At 47.9% G+C, this 10,274-nt stretch overlaps 1 long non-coding RNA gene across 1 annotated transcript; it reads left to right on the top strand.

Moving 5' to 3' along the window:
- The first annotated feature begins 3,672 nt into the window (after positions 1–3,672).
- Positions 3,673–9,641, top strand: LOC133216916 (uncharacterized). Its single transcript, XR_009726755.1, has 2 exons — positions 3,673–3,923; positions 9,576–9,641. It is a non-coding gene; the product is annotated as an uncharacterized LOC133216916 (long non-coding RNA).
- The last annotated feature ends 633 nt before the right edge of the window (positions 9,642–10,274 follow it).

Consider the following 10,274-nt stretch of genomic DNA (forward strand, 5'->3'; position numbering starts at 1 on the left):
AGTCAGCAAGCGTGGAAGTGACTGGTTAATAGAGTTAAGTGTTTCCATCTATCCGAGGGAGCTGGAGCTTTACCTGCAGTAGCTTCTGTGTAGCGCGGTCACTGACAGCACCACTTCTGGAACCGCAATGCCTGGGCAGGCATAGGAGTTAAATAATCTCCCAGAAGTGATCCCCTGCCTCAGATGATGGGAGGAAGGTAGCTCATGGGGCAAGGGTGAGAGGCACCATGCAAGAGAGCCAGCTGCAGCCGAGCTGGGGAAGAAATCAATCTCTTCATGTGATTTCAGCATACTTTGCCTTTGCAGCGAGTTGCTGTGACTTGGCAAAGCAAGAGAATGAAAGAGTGGGTTCGGGTGGGTGCCCATTTCCCTACACAGGGCTCTCGTAGCAGCTCCACCATGCTGGGGGGCTGCAGCTGGGGAAAAGCAAGCCGAAATACAAGCGCTTTGCAGCAAACCTCATTTTCTGTAGAGCTCTGCTTCACCTTGTTTTGTGGCCTCCAGGTTAAAATTGACAACAGCAGTGGAGGCTTGGCCAGTCAGCACTAAAAATACATGCCCCATTAACCCAGTTACATGCCCAGGAGTGAGATGGAACAGCAATTCCCCTCCATTTCCCTCAGCAGCAATGTTCTCCGGTGACCCCCTGTTCCTCCTCCCCATAAGGAGTCGCAGAACAAATGCTCAACACGCCAGGACATCTGCCAGGAAAACATCATAAAACGTAAACCAAAGCTTGCTCCCTAAAAGCAGGGCTTCGCTTGCTTTCTCTTACATTTCCTTTGCTGTGCTCCCACTTGCTTTTTCCCTCCCTACAGGAGGCAGCAAGCTGCTCCTTCGGCATTCTTAAAACACTCTGGGTTGAGGCTGTAGGGTCTGATGGGGGCTTGTCTAGCATGCCCGTCACCAGGCCTCTGGACACAGAGAAGGAGACAGAGACTTCCAGGGCTGCAGGACTTCAAAACGTGACCTGCAATGGAGTGGTTTCTTCCTACACCCAGCACATCCCAGCTGCTTCCCCAGTGCTGCATGTAAGAAGATGGGAAAAGAACTAGTTTCTAGGAGGGGAGCCACCTCTGCAAGCACCTCCCGTGCCATCCTGGTCCCTGCTCCTCTCTGCTGCACCCCATATGTGCATTTTTTCACCACGGCTTGTCATACCTCATCAAGAGAGACTAAGAGGGAGAGAAGAGCTGTAAAGAGAGATGAAGGACACCTGGAGCAGAGCTGGGAGTGTATCAGGAGGGAGCCAGCACTGCAGAGGGGCACATGCATGCCTGGGCTGTGCTGCCATTTCTGCACAAAGCACTGCTAAATCGGATTCAGTTTACATTACGTACCCAGGTCCATCGAGGAGATACAACAGAGAAGGATAGGGTAGAAGTAGAAATAGAAATAATAGAGAGACTGGACTAGACTAGACAAGAATGGAATATTTTCAGTTGCAAGGGACCTACAGTGCTCATCTACTCCAACTGCCCAGGAAATACGAAATATTCAGTTGATTACCAGTGTTTTCCTTCAGCCCATGGGAGCCACGTTCAAGCTCCCAACAAGCATGAGGGGAAAAGGCTGCGGGTACTTTTCTTTCTTCCCCTTCTCACTGAGCTGGCAGCTCTCCTGCCACGCTTATCTTCCACCGAGCAGAGCGCCGAATGGTTCCTTTCCAGCAGGAGAGCTGCAGCTGGAGGCCTATGTGTAAATAACAGATGCATAAACAGCAAAGGAGCAAAGCATGAGACCATGGCAGAAGTATCTCCATAACTGAAAAATGGTGTTCAGTGCATGGGATGTGGGGAGCATCTTTATAGTAGAATACAAATGGAGAGGATAATACAAATATACAAAGCGGCCTCATCATTTGCTTATTCCTGGGAATGGAATTCCCCTCATGAGGCTCACTGCTGAACTCAGAAATCATTTGCATTCTGCAAAAGGGCATCACAGAGTTTCTGCATGCGCTGGGGACCTCTCTGTGCATCCCAGAACTCTCGGGTGTCATCTGCAGCCGATGCAAGGGCCCTGATTTGTGACTATGGCTCCAGTTCAGAAGAGCTTTTGTTTTCTTGCTATCACTTCCAGGAGATGAGGCTTTCAGTGGAAGTGGGGTGTCTTATTTTATATCGATGACTGCAAAGATCTCTTCCTTTCTTAATGCAATAAACTAATAAAAGTTGACAATAGCATCTGTTCCCAGGGTTTAATCTGCATATAGATCAGGAATGTGGTGATTCCAGCAGGAGGAAACCAGATTTTGATGAAAGAAGATAATACAGGGGGAAAAAAAAATCCGGAAAATAAAGCAAGGAAAGGCTGAGGCCATGACAGTAATGGGAGATTTAAAAACCTACATACTCTAAATTAGATTGAGCTCGGATCATACCTGGCTCTCTGCTCACTGAGTGGGACACAAAGAATTTCATCATGTGCTGGGTTTTTTGGGGGGTCCTGCCTCCTATCTGCTTTAGTCTTTGCTCCCCTGTCACGTCCCTGTGTGAATGCTGAGGGGGGGTAAGACTCTGCTTTACACTAGCTCCACATTTGGGTCTCTTCCCCTTTGCAAGCAAGCAAGTTCAGGGTGAGATGTGGTATTGGACAGCCTGTCCAGGGCTCAGGGTGGGGACTTGGCACTAAATACTGCTGGGCCAAGTGCTGCTGTGGAGGAGGGAGAAGCAGCGGGCAGGGGCAGAAGAACTCTGAAGCAGAAGCTGAGAAAGTACCTGCCCGTGTCTGTGGAACGATATGGAGCAGCTTTATATCATTCCATCTCTATCTCAGAAGGTCTCTTTGCACCAGGCAATCTTGTGAGATGCTTCTGTACTTCTTATTTAATCCCAGAATGGTTTGGATACCTAGAAAGGCAGAGTAGAAGTTTTCCCAGAGAGCATTTTCCAGCATCAATGCTTGTGCTTGGTGGAGCTGGGTGGCCTGTAGTAAATCACACACCTTGACCTCCCTTAAGGGTCCGGTGCAATGAGACAATTGCTGGTGGTCCTTTCTGCCTGGAACGACCCATGGCTGTCTTCCTAGTATGGCCTAGTCTAATGTAAGGCATCCCTAACCATGGCGGGGGGCTGGAACTAGATGATCTTAAGGTCCTTTCCAACCCTAACTATTTTATGATTCTATGATTCATAAAAGCTGTCACAGATCTTCAAACCCATTTCAATAGCATCTTGTGCCACGCAGGATGGAGCCTCCAGCAGTGCTGCCTCCCAGCCAAGAATCTGAGCCCAAGTCTGGATCTGAGACCTGGCCCGGTTCCTGTGCATGCAAGGCAGTGGGGGGACTGCTGGGCTCTTCAGTTTGGCATAGCAGAAAGCGTTTGTGGTGATGAACACCCCTCGCTCAGAGAAGCCCCTCCCCATCTTCCCCTTCTTGCCCAGGGCCCTGATTTCCTTCTGCTTCCTGGAGTTTCTCCGGGAAGCCTGTGCCTGGGTAAATGCTCTTTTCAGAAATGAGTAGTCCCAGGTGGTGGTGAAGTTCCTGCTATGACAGTCCCACGGCTGGAGGCAGGAAGGACTTGGGGGCTGCGGTGCTGGTGTGACTGGGGGGAAGGAGCTGGTGTCTGGGTGCCAGCCAGCACTGCACCCCTGCCTGCTGGCACCCTGACATCTGAAACATGCCCCTCTGGCCAATTGCATCATCACGTGGAAGAAGTGACCTCACAGGAAGGACAGCAGCAGAAACTGAGGAGCCAGGTGATGGCTTCAGAAATATTGCGGTCATTTTCATGCAAATGGCCTCGGTGGTGAAGAAGGAGGGGGGAGAGGAAAGCGCAGAGAAAACTGATGTGTCGGCAGAATTGTTTCTATACAGAATATTTTTCAAAGACTTCAATAAGGCAACAGCAGCATTTGAAAAAGGGAGTATGAACAAAGAAAACACAGCTGCATCTTCAATTCTGAAAGGAAAGAGGTTGGGTATGTGGCTATCAATCTCGGCTGGGCGTGGGGTGAAACATCAGGGACAGATTGGGGCAGATAATGTATGTATTTTTCCGCAAATATTTGATGGTTCAGATTAGTTTGCTTTAGCTGCTTCTTCCCCCTTTTGTGTTCCCACTCCACAAACATTAGCACTATCAACTTTTACTGGCAAGAGTGCTCTCAGTGGGAGATTTCAACAGCTGATTCATTGAGGATTTGCAGGAAACAGAATTTTAAAGGGAAATTTGCATTGTAAGTGCTTTTCACGTTCAGCTAATCAAGGCACACAAACAACACCATGAGACTTTTACAGCCAATTACAGCATAGCTCAAATATTGGCGATGGAGCCAGGGGTTAGAAATTCCCCGTCAGACGTTCACCCCATAGACGGGAGGCACAGATGCCTTGGGCTCATGTGGTGTGGTGTGTTCCCAGGGCCAAAGAGACACAGGGGGCTCAGGGGGGTGTTTCGGATGGATGAAGGTGGCTGATGGCATACATGCTGCCACAAAGAGGAGCACAGAGAGGTCTCAAAGTGCTGAGAGACGAAGCTTATTCCTGCCCTGTGAACAGCCAGCAGTGTCAGTGCTGAAGGCTGGCCTTGCAGAAGTGCTGGCTAGAGAGAAGGCAAAAAATTCAGAGGAGCATCCAGCAGTTCAGATGACTATCTTGAACCTGTTTGATCTTGAACTCACTCTGAAAACTGTTGCACAGAAGTTCTCCCATGATGTTTGCACCCCATGGTGATTTTTGCTGGATTTTCAGACCCCAGGAATTGTTCCTGACTTTCCCCGCTCAGTGTTTTCATTTCTCAGTCTGGCCCAAGCTTGGAGGAACAAAAAGGCCTGGGGGAAGAATATTAAACAGGATCTACAGACTTCTAAAAGTGTCCTCCCATGGAGGTTCATGACCTGTGCAATGGCTCAAGTTAAGGCCTGGGGAGGAAGTTATAAGTCTGACTTTCTATCCTTTATCCTTTACTTTTGTGTCACCATTCGGGAAAAAGCTTGTGATGTTCTGCATTTAGTGTTTCTGGGTTTGCAGCTCTGGTGCAGTGGGGCACAGCACAACATAGGCAGGACACAAATCCTGCCACAGTGACAGTGAGCGGTGTGTGAGCTGGGCCTGAAGCTCCTGCTTCATTTTATCCCAAGTCTTTTTTAAATCTTCTGTTTTCCTGCTCTTACTGCACTTTCTTTGTCTTCCTTTATTTGCCCAAAACTTTTCTTCTTTGGGGCTATTTAAGACTGAGTTCCAAAGGGTCTGCACCATTTCTTTCAATTAACCTTCATATCAAAGTTATCGCACTGTGTTCAGCAATTGTTTTTTGAATAAATGCTAAAAAAAACCCACTATCCTGATTTTCCTTTCTTTTCTGTTATGCCTGGTGGCATCAACACATGCCTGTCACAGCTCTTTCATTCCTGGAGCAGCTCCATCTCTAACACATGCTTCTTTTTTATTATTATTATTATTTTTAATTTTATTGTGCAGCCACTTATAGGTTGGGTTTTTTGTTTTGTTTGGGGGTTTTTTGTTTTTTTTTTTTAACTCCTTGTTCTGATTTCTTCAAAATATTTTCTCATTTCTAACTTCTTACCCAATGGCAGCAGGAGCTTCTCTTTGCTCAGGGGAAAATCCTGAATTCCTGTCCGCGGCTCTGAAAGGAGCGTGCTCCCTTTGAAGCTGCAACAGAAACTCTGGTAGGAACTGTGAAATATTTTCTTCTCCAAACGAATTTAGTGCTGTGGTATTTAACCCACACAGCAACAATAAGCCTCCCCCTCCCCAAGTTTCTCTTGGGCAGGAGGAGCCGTGGAACCTACAGTGGGAGGGATGCAGCGGTACATGAAGCTGGCATCAGAGTAGCGTGATGGGAGTGGGAGATGTCCTGGAACAAGTCCCAGAAAACATCCATTGCTACAAGGAGCCCGCAGGTCTTCTCTTTTAAGAGAAAAACAGCAGAAAGAAAAGCTGCTGAGCATTTGGGGAAACCTGGCCACAGCTACAAGCCTGGAATAACCTGAGTTAGCTCCTACCCATGGAAATCAAGTACTGTGCATTCCAACCCCAACCCACAGGACCAGTCACAAGAGATCCAAGTGACTGTGTCTTTCGTACGGAGCCCTTTGAGAGGTAGCAGCAGCTTTGTGAGGGAGGTCCTGCTGTGTTAGAAAATCGGTACAGGTCATCCATACAAATCAATTCTCTGAGTTAATAAGCTGCATGCAAAATAACTTCAGCTTGTGTAGGGAGCCCCATATATAGGTTTTGCTTCCTCCATCTTTCTGTAGCAGAGGAAACCACAGCTTCAGGAGGTGGCCCAGGAGCAGCACCAAGTGTCTGAGTGACCCTCAGAGGGGACCTCAAAGGGAGAGGGTCCCCATGGACTTGACTCTGCTAAGGGTGCTCCCGCACTCCCTGTGCACCAACTGCTCCAGTTCCCATCATGGGGAAGGAGCCCTTTCACTTGTGGAGCTTATTCACGGGGAGCATCCTGCATGGGGCCAAATAGCCCTAATTAAAGCTCTTCAAAAGCCCAGGTTACTGGGCAATTTACTGTGGCAACATTTCTGATGTTTTTAATTAAAAGTTTTAAAAAGTTGGACCTGTTGGGTCAAAGGAATTCTCTGTTGCTCTGGCCCATCATCTGCTTAGAAATTGTTTAGCTGGGTGTATTTTCCCCCCTTTTAATTAAAGCTGAATTTAAACACAGGTTATTTGAAAGTGGAGATAAAGACTGTAAAACCCCACCTGCATTTTCTATGTGTTCCAGCTGACCGATGCTCCCCTGCAGAGGGGTAAGCCTCATCACAGGGGCAGCCCCAGTTGCAGGGTCCCCCATGCTTCATCCCCTCCTTGTCCCACAGCAGCCATACACTCTCGCGATGCAATGCTCCAAGGAGGAGGCTGGTGTTCTCCTGCCTTGGCAGGGCATTTCTGTAGGGTCTATGGGTAAAGCCTAACACAGAGCAAGCTGTGAGGTGTTTACAGGCACCCGGCAGCACCCCAGGTGAGGGGCTGCAGGAGGATTCCTAACTCTACCTGTCTGCTGGGGAGGCAAAGGAGATGGTCCTTAGATTTGGTACCACCTGAGCTCAGCCACTGGCAGTGCCCAAGAAACCGTTGTCATCCTGGTTAAAAAAAAAAAAATAAAAATGGAAAAGGAAAGGGAAAGGGAAAATTGAGAAGGAGAGGTAGAGTGAAAGGGAAAGGAAATGGGAAAGGTAAAAAGGGAAAATTAGAGGGAAAGGGGGAAAGAGGAAAAAGGGAAAGGAAAAAAGGGAAGGGGAAAAAGGAAAGGGGAAATGGGAAAAGGAAAATGAAAGGAAAATGAAAAAAGGGAAAGGGAAAAGGAAAGTAAAGGGGGAAAAAAGGAAAATAAAAAGAAAATTAAAAGGAAAAGGAGAAAAACTAAAGAAAGACAGAAGATCCCTGGTAAGGTACTCAGGCCCAAACAGATGCAAAAACAGCCAACTTTGAAAAAGGCTTTTGGTTGCGTCCATGGGACAGTGCATGAGGTCATGGCCTGCCTTCCTTCCCTCCCCGCATGGTCCCTGGGCACTGCTGGGGGCTGTTCCCATTGAGCATCACAGGCACCCTGAGCCACAGAGCTACACATCGTGGTGCCACAGGCAGCTGTGTGAGCTCTACATCTTAGTGAGGGGAGGGAAAGGCCTCTCAGTTCTCCTAGCAAACAAATACAGCTATTTGTGAATCCACCCCTGAGTTCTACTAATGATGTGGGATCTCAGGCAGCTTTGTAAAAGTAATTGCTTTATTTGGGGTAAAGGCACATGTGAAAAAAAATCCTACAAGCAGAGAAAGCATTTCTGTCGTACTGTCAGAGCATCTCCCCGAATGCAGAGCACATCAGCGGATGCTTTTATTTGCAGTTCTGATCCTGGTGCTTGTGGGAATTAATAGCTGTAGGTTTTGAAATGCAATTATAGGCTTTGCAGTGGTAATTTTGTTTTTATTTCCCACTGTGTGTGCTGCTCCTGTGTGGAGAGGAGAGGCTTTAGTTAAAACTCATGTAACACAAGAGTACCTACAATTTGTTTGCTTTTTCTGGGAACTTTTTTCTCTTCCTTCATGGACTTCTGGTCTATGGGATGTTTTCTTCATAAATAAATGTCCGGATCCTCGTTGGTAATAGGATACAGAAGCTTTCACCTAGAGGTCATTTGCTTAAATACAAAGCAGCTCAGTCAAGACCAAAGGTTGTTGCAGTCTGACAGCTCCTCAGGGGCCCATGATGGCACAAAATGCTTTGCACGGCTGAGCCATGCTCACCATGGGTGGAGCTGGATTTCCACAACCCCTGGCATCTTCCCCTGGAGCTCGGGATGCTTCAGGCACGCAGTGGCAGGGGCTTTAGCCTGGCTTCATCTGAAGCCGTTGCTGGCCACAGGATTTTCCTTCTTGAGGAAGCGGATCAAGTTGTCTGAGTTTTGAACGCATTAATCAGAACCAAAACTGTCTGGGAGAACATACTGGTTTCAGCACTTCCCCAGTTAGTTTGCTTTCTCCCTTATATAATTTGAAAATAAACTTTTTATTTACAAATTTTCACAAACCGGTCCTGGAGAAAATCATAGAGTCAGCACCAAAAATGCTAAGAAACCCCAGAATTTTACAACAAACCAGAAGTAAAAGTCTGCCATTCCCAAACAGCTCAAAAATCTGTTGAGATGTTCTCTGAGAAATTGAAGAAACAGTTGTTTCAGGTCCAAGAAACAGTTTGGAAATTATTAGGTCCAATTTTGTGGTCACTGAAGATTTCTACTTTTTCATCCCACTAAGGATGGGAAATATCTTCAACATTTTCCTCAAAACGTGGTTGCAGTTCAGTAACCCTTGCCTGCCTGGTTTGGCATCTGGAACAGTGAGACTTCGGTGATCAGCATCAACTAGTGCCTGTGGTGTGACTGGAGCACTCCCACAGGGACAGTCCTCATGCAGAACTGACCTGGCACTGGCTCAGAAGAGTCCCCAGAAGTAGAAGCTGGAGTTCAACAAGCAGATAGCTGCAAGCTCAGGGGTTTTGCAGAGGCAGAGGTGCAGCTTGGCCATCACTCAGAGCATGTATTGCTTTCCACCACCACATCTCTGCAGCGGTTCTCACGGTCTCGCTCAGCAGAAATCAGTGCTGCTTGGGGAGGTGCTGGGACCTCATGTAACTGCATCCCTGCCTGTACACCCCACTCCTCCATCACAGGGGAGCAGTGGCCCCATTCACACACCTGGCTGCTGTTTCCCCCTTGTTAGCATGCTACAGTTAGCTGCTGGCAGGGCTTCCTGCAGCACCCCGCCGCCTGGCAGATACTTTGTGCTGGATTAATCATGCATTACCCAAGCAGTAATTTGTGATGGTATTGAACATGTCACAGCCTGGGGAGGCGTCGAGAGTGCAGCAACTTCATTATGTGTCTCCCCGAGCTGAGCGACATGGGCTGAACGGGAAAGATTCTCCCTTGTTGGTGAGGCGGCCCATTGCCCTTGTCCAGGTGGAAACCCAGGACAGCGAGGGAGCACCCCAAGGCTCTGATGGGATGGAGGCAGAAACAGAAATTAAAGCATGCCTTAAAAGATCTTAAGCTTCTTCTAATTAAATATTTTCTTCTTTTTTTTTTTTTTATGAGACATTTTTATCTTTCCTTCTTTTAACTGCAAGGCAGCCCCTGAAGTCCTCTCTGGTTTGGAGGAAGAAAGCCCACCAGGAAAAGAGAAGACTGGGAGGAGACAGAATGAGGCAGTTATAAGAGCCCAGAGGGGCAGGCAGGGCTCTGTGGCTCCTGTCCATGCTCAGAAGATGCTCCAATGCTGTGTGTTCTGCAAAAACCCCCTCATTCAAAGTTCCCAGCATGTAGATCATTGAACAGACCTTGCCAGGTACTCCCCATAATAGCTAAGCAGAACACAACAAGGTCAGACATAGCTGCTAGGAAAAGTCTATGCTTCTGTGGAAGGAGAAGGTGTGGGTACCCCCCCACCTAACCCTGAGCAGCTCAGAGGCACACTGGCAAGAACCAGCAAGGTGCTGACGTTGCCAGCCAATGGCATCAGCACAGTCCTATCTGCCTCTCACACCTCTTGAAAAGGGAGTGAGGCTGTGCCAGCACTCAAGTTGAACACTAGAGAAATGAGTTAAACAGGGAAAAGAGCATCGTTGGTAGACAAGACAGGGAAAACCACAACTTCTCTGCACCTGATTAAACATCATAGCATTCATGGGGATAACTAGAGTGGAGACGTCTTCCGCCACTTGCAGTGAAACACAGAGGAACATCCTCCGCAGGGCTGTGGGCTGACATTCCTTCTCAGTGAGGTTTCATCTGATG

This window comes from Neopsephotus bourkii, unplaced genomic scaffold, assembly GCF_033783945.1.
Source record: "Neopsephotus bourkii isolate Nb327-2 ecotype Australia unplaced genomic scaffold, CSIRO-AGI_Nbou_v1 NB_1067, whole genome shotgun sequence".
NCBI lineage: Eukaryota > Metazoa > Chordata > Aves > Psittaciformes > Psittacidae > Neopsephotus > Neopsephotus bourkii.